The 7,016-nt window shown below is 38.7% G+C and overlaps 1 pseudogene; it reads right to left on the minus strand.

The window, feature by feature from the left end:
- Positions 1-502: 502 nt before the first annotated feature.
- Positions 503-1,008, minus strand: LOC129553803 (large ribosomal subunit protein eL21 pseudogene; annotated as a pseudogene).
- Positions 1,009-7,016: the final 6,008 nt, after the last annotated feature.

A 7,016-nucleotide genomic window follows, 5' to 3' on the forward strand; every position in this document is an offset into this window, starting at 1 on the left:
AGGATTCAGATTAAACACACCTGCCTCCGAAGGGTCTGCCTAGACCCAGCCTCCTCATAGTCACCATTTTAGTACTGTTGACATTTTCTTCAAAGCCCTTACAAACTATTTTTATTTTATTTAAATGTGTTTGATGTCTTCTCCCATTAGGCTGAGAGCAACTTGAAAGAGAGGGTTCATATGGGTTTTATTTATTATTGTATCCAGAACACATAGTAGGTGCTCAATAAATACTTTTAGGTGAATGAAGGTACAGTCAACCCTCAGTATCTGTGGGGAATGCCAGTCTGGACACCAAAAGCCACGGAGGCTCAAGTCCTTTAGTCACCTTGTGCATCCCTGGTTCTGCATCTGAGATTCAACCAAACAAGGAAAACAAACACAGTTCACAATCCGCAGTTGGTTGAATCTGAGGATGCGGAACTCTCAGATATGAAGGGCCAACTGTAGTCTTTTTTTTTTTTTTTACAGTCCAGGTCTTTATTTTTATCTTTATGGTCCATCAGGCCATGAATTCATAGGGAATGGGCTCCAACAGTTCGGGTTCCTTTCCATTGGTCCTCACAAAGTGTGCTTCTCTGGGTGGAGCAGGCTGGCGCTTCAGCTGAACCCAAGTCCCTTTCTCTTTGGCTTCCTTCTTTTTCTGATCATTTTCCTTCACACGTTTCAGAAAGCTATCTCGGCTCTTCAAGTGCTTAATATGCTCAATACGCACATTAATTCTCTTGGCAAGAATCTTGCCCTTAACTTGTTTCTTTACAATGATGCCAACAGCATGCTGGGTGACATTGTAGACTCTCCCAGTTTTGCCATGGTAACATTTGTGGGGCATTCCTTTTTGAACAGTACCTATTCCCTTGATATCTACAATATCACCCTTCTTGTAGATTCGCATGTATGTGGCCAAAGGAACAACTCCATGTTTTCTAAAAGGCCTAGAGACTATGGAGCGGGTGCCCCTCCTCTTTCCCTTTGTGTTGGTCATTTTGGCGAATTACTGGAAGATGGCGGTTCTGGCCGAAAAGCCAACTGTAGTCTTTTAAGTCAACACTCCACTTGTAATTTAGGGTAGGTGCTTTAATCAATCCAGCACCGTTTCTTGCCTGGCCAGCTCCCTGGCCCACTCCCCCTAGTCTCCCAGGTGTCCACTCCCTCATCCTGGGAGTGTCTTTCATCACCTTCTCCTTTTAACACGTTCCTGTTCACCTCACAGCACCTTGTCAGCCACCATCTCCATTGTGACACTTTCCCCAAGCTGTTAGTCACGCCTGTGTCTGGGCTCCTAAAATACTTTAATTTCTTCCACATTTTCCCATATTTGTTTCTTTCACCACAAAATTAGAAAATGCTCCTAGAAAACTCAAGCAAGCATAACAGAGGTGTATGAAGTCCAAAGCAAAATCCTCCCTTCCCGTTCCCAGACTGCCATCGGTATCACTGAACTCTTTTCTCTTCGTTTACAGCAATACATTAGCATCTTTTCATTTAAATAAAGAAAGTAAAAAATGGATCATACAATAATACAAGGGAGTGACATTTTTTAATTACTCTCATTTTTCTTTTCACATTGGAAGAGAACAACCTTGATCTTTCTATGGCTGGTTATTGATCCATTATGTGCTTGTACCGTCATTTAAAACATCAGTTTCTTGATGGCTCTTTAGGAAGCTCCTAGTTTTTCTAAATTACAAGCAATACTGAGATAAATCCCTTTATACATTTGAGTGGCTCTTTCTCTGTTATTGTACCAAATGGCATCCCATTTTGTACTTTGATAGACTGTCTGATTGTCTTCTTAAAAAGCAATGCCCAGTTACCCTCCCACCATGGCTGGTAAGAATGTCTGAATCTTCACAGCCGATATTATCAGTTTTTCATCTTTGTTATCTAATTGGTCAAAACCTTCCTGCCTTTGATTGTTGTTGAAATTGAATAGTTTTTCATACTTAATGACCATTCATGTCCTTTGTCTGTGATTATTTACATCCATTATTCATTTTCCTATTGAAGCATTCAATTCCACTTTTTACTCATTTGCAATGGCCTTTTAAAAACCTGTGGTAAAATACACATAACATAGAATTTGCCATCTTAACCATTTTTAGCCTAATTTATGTCTTTCTCTTTAAATTTTATTTATTTTTAATTGGAGAATAATTGATTTACCATATTGGATTGGTTTCTGCCATACATCAACATGAATCAGCCATAGGTATACATATGTCCCCTCCTTCTTGAACCTTTCTCTCACCTCTAACCCTATCCTACCCCTCTAGGTTGTCACAGAGCACTGGGTTTGAGCTCCCTGTGTCATATAGAAAATTCCCACTAGCTGTCTATTTTACATATGGTAATGTGTATATTTCAATGCTACTCTCTCAATTTGTCCCACCCTCTCCATCCTCTGCTGTGTCCACAAGTCTGTTTTCTATGTCTGCATCTCCATTTTGCCCTGCAAATAGGTTCAACAGTACCATCTTTCTAGATTCCATATATATGCATTAATATATGATATTTGTTTTTCTGACTTACTTCATTATGTGTCATAGGCTCTATCTAGTGGCTGTATCAGTTTACATTCCCACCCAGTGCGAGAAGTTTCCCTCCACACCTTCTCCAACATTTATTGTTTGTAGATTTTAAAAAATCAATCAATGTATTTTAATTGGAAGCTAACTACTTTACTGTGGTGTTTCGCTGTAGTGTTTTTTGCTACACATTGACATGAATCAACCATGGGTGTACATGTGTCTCCCATCCTGAACCTCTCTCCCACCTCCCTCCCCATCTGATCCCTCAGGGTTGTCCCACTGCACCGGCTTTGAGTGCCCTGTTGGAGGCATCGAACTTTGACTGGTGATCTGTTTCACATATGGTAATATACATGTTTCAATGCTATTCTCTCAAATCATCCCACCCTCACCTTCTCCCACAGGGTCCAAAAGTCTGTTCTTTATATCTGGGTCTCTTTTGCTGTCTCACATATAGGGTCATCATTACCATCTTTCTAAATTCCATATATATGCATTAATATACTGTATTGGTGTTTTCCTTTCTGACTTACTTCACTGTGTATAATAGGCTCCAGTTTTATCCACCTCATTAGAACTGATTCAAATGTTTTCTTTTTAATAGCTGAGTGATACTCCATTGTGTATATGTACCACAGCTTTCTTATCCATTCATCTGCCAGTGGACATCTAGGTTGCGTCCATGTCCTGGCTATTGTAAACAGTGCTGCAATGAACATTGAGGTACATGTGTCTCTTTCAATTCTGGTTTCCTTGGTGTGTATGCCCAGCAGTGGGACTGTTGGGTTGTATGGTAGTTCTATTTCCAGTTTTTTAAGGAATGTCCACACTGTTCTCCATAGTGGCTGTACTAGTCTGCATTCTCATCGACAGTGTTACAGGGTTCCCTTTTCTCCGTACCCTCTCTAGTATTTATTGTTTGTAGACTTTTTGATAGCAGCCATTCTGACCAGCGTCAGATGGTACCTCATTGTGGTTTTGATTTGCATTTCTCTGATAATGAGTGATGTTGAGCATCTTTTCATGTGTTTGTTAGCCATCTGTATGTCTTCTTTGGAGAAATGTCTGTTTAGTTCTTTGGCCCATTTTTTGATTGGGTTGTTTATTTTTCTGGTATTGAACTGCATGAGCTGCTTGTATATTTTTGAGATTAATTCTTTGTCAGTTGCTTCATTTGCTATTATTTTCTCCCATTCTGAAGGCTGTCTTTTCACCTTACTTACAGCTTCCCTTGTTGTGCAAAAGCTTTCAACTTTAATTAGGTCCCATTTACTTATTTTTGCTTTTATTTTCATTACTCTGGAGGTAGGTCATAGAGGATCCTGCTGTGATTTATGTCAGAGAGTGTTTTGCCTATGTTTTCCTCTAGGAGTTTTATAGTGTCTGGTCTTACATTTAGATCTTTAATCCATTTTGAGTTAATTTTTGTGTATGGTGTTAGAAAGCGTTCAAGTCTCATTCTTTTACATGTGGTTGACCAGTTTTCCCAGCACCACTTGTTAAAGAGATTGTCTTTTCTCCATTGTATTTTCCTGCCTCCTTTGTCAAAGATAAGGTGTCTATGGGTGCGTGGATTTATCTCTAGGCTTTCTATTTAGTTCCACTGATCTATATTTCTGTCTTTGTTCCAGTACCAAACTGTTTTGACGACTGTAGCTTTGTAGTATAGTCTGAAGTCAGGCAGGTTGATTCCTCTAGTTTCATTCTTCTTTCTCAAGATTGCTTTGGCTATTCAAGGTTTTTTGTATTTCCATATAAATTTTGAAATTATTTGTTCTAGTTCTGTGAAAAATACCTTTGGTAGCTTGATGAGTATTGCATTGAATCTATAGATTGCTTTGAGTAGTATACTCATTTGCACTATATTGATTCTTCTAATCCATGAACATGGTATATTTGTCCATCTGTTTGTCATCTTTGATTTCTTTCATCAGTGTTTTATAATTTTCTATATATAAGTATTTTGTTTCTTTAGGTAGGTTTATTCCTAAGTATTTTATTCTTTTCATCGCAATGGTAAATGGAATTGTTTCCTTAATTTCTCTTTCTGTTTTCTCATTGTTAGTGTATAGTATTGCAAGGGATTTCTGTATATTAATTTTATATCCTGCAACTTTACTATATTTGTTGATTAGCTCTAGTAATTTTCTGGTGGTGTCTTTAGGGTTTTCTATGTAGAGGATCATGTCATCTACTATGTGTAGATTTTTTGATGGTCATTCTGACTGCATCTTAACCATTTTTAAGTGCTCAGTTCAGTGGTATTAAGTACATTCACATTGTTGTGTAGTCATCATCACTATCCATCTTCAGAGCTCTTTTCATCTTGCAAAACTGAAGCTCTGTACTCCGTAAACAATAACTCTCCATCCCCCCTCCCTCCAGTCCCTGGCAACCACTGTTATCTTTTCTGTCTCTATGAATTTGAATACTGACATGGCTTTTAAAATAGTATGCATATAAAGTTTTGTTTGTTACAGACGTTAAACATTTTTCAAATATTTAGTTTTCACTTTATAAAGTCTTGTCATATAGAAGGTGTGCATGTTTTCAAGGTTCACATTTTTATGTCAGTAAATATGACCATAATTTGCTTTATGGCTTTTGAGTTTTAGGTTTTTCTTTGAAGAACTTTCTTTCCTTGAAATAATCAAGTATCTGCCTGATTTTCTCTAATAATAAAAGTACTCTGGTCATACTTATAGCTCAGCACTTTTCCCTTTTTTCCTGTTTCTTATTTTATTGAAGTATAGTTGATTTACAATGTTGTGCCAATCTCAGCTGTACAGCAAAGTATCTCAGTTATACACATATATACATTCTTTTTTTATATTCTTTTCCATTATGGTTTATCACAGGATATTGAGTATAGTTCCCTGTGCTAAATGTTGTTGGTACTATTTGCTAAGTCACATTCGACTCTTTGTCAACTCCATAGACAGTAGCCCTCCAGGCTCCTCTATCCACAGGATTTCCCAGGCAAGAATACTGGAGTGGGGAGCCATTTCTTTCTCAGGATCTTCCCAACTCAGGGATTGAACCTGAGTCTCCTGCCTTGGCAGGCAGATTCTTTAGCATTGACCCACCAAGGAAGCCCATGCTATATATTAGGACCTTGTTATTTATCCATTCTAAATGTAATAGTTTGCATCTACCAACCCTAAATACACAATCTGTCCCTCTCCTCTCTCCTCTCCCCATTGGCAACCACAAGTCTGATCTCTATGTCTGTGAGTCTGTTTCTGTTTTGTAGATAGATTCATTTGTGCCATATTTTAGATTCCATATTTAAGTGAAGTGATATCATATGGTATTTGTCTTTCTCTTTCTGACTTATTTCACTTAGTATGATAATCTCTAGTTGCATCCATGTTACTGTAAATGGTATTATTTCATTCTTTTTTTATGGCTGAATGGTATTCCACTGTCTATATTACCACATCTTCTTTATTCATTCATCTGTCAATAGACATTTAGGTTGTTTCCACATTTTGTCTATCGTGAACGTTCAGCACTTCTCCATTTTATTCTAATATTAATGACTAGCATTGATGAGGACTGAGTTCCAGGCTAACTTCATTGTATGTTATCATCTTGTTTCATTTTCATGCCAAGCCAGTGAGGTGGGGCTTATTATTATCTCTATTTAATGATGAGAAAATTGAGGTTTAGAGAGTTTGAATAAATCATCTACTTCAAGTGGAAAGCGGCAAGGCTGTGATTTGAATCTAAGCCATCTGACTGTACTCTAACCATGAAACTACGGATCTGTTTTCTCTGTTAAATAGTGGTCCTTGAGAAGGTGAACTGCATCTTATCTGTATTCTAACTGAGCACATAGATCCTGAACAATTATTTTTGGAGTGAATTAGTCCCTATGACTTAAAGTCAGCAACTGGAGCACAACCTCAGATACTGGGGTTCCTATCTCTTCTTTTGCTACCTCACTCCTTTATGAATTCAGTCTCGACCTTCTAAGCCCAAAGAACTTCTGCTTTTGCATAAGGATGAGCTCCCCTGGGTGGTCAGTAATCTCCTCAAGCATTACTGCCACTGTCTCAAGGAAAGTTGACTGCCTTCTCAAGTCCCTGCTTTCTTCTCTGAGTTCTCCACAGAGGCCACTCAAGCTGCAACTCTCTGTGCTCTCTCTTCTCGGGGAATTGATAAGCACATGCCTTTCTTGCTAGATCACAGACCATAGGCTTATCTTTGTCTAGCAATGGCCTTCCCTCTTCTAAAGTCCACTCCATCCATTTAGCATTCCCTCGTGTCATGACTTGGCTTCTCAGTGGCTCAGCGGTAAAGAATCGACCTGCCAAGCAGGAGACACAGGAGACCTGTGTTCAATCCCTGGGTCAGGAAGATCCCCTGGAGAAGGAAATGGCAACCCACTCCAGTATTCTTGCCTGGGAAATCCCATGGACGGAGGAGCTTGGTGGGTTACAGTCCATGGGTTTGCAAAAAGTTGGCCATGACTTAGCGAGT

Source organism: Moschus berezovskii, chromosome 14 (genome assembly GCF_049115385.1).
Source record: "Moschus berezovskii isolate FMDL1 chromosome 14, NW_MosBer_1.0, whole genome shotgun sequence".
In the NCBI taxonomy this organism is placed as follows: domain Eukaryota; kingdom Metazoa; phylum Chordata; class Mammalia; order Artiodactyla; family Moschidae; genus Moschus; species Moschus berezovskii.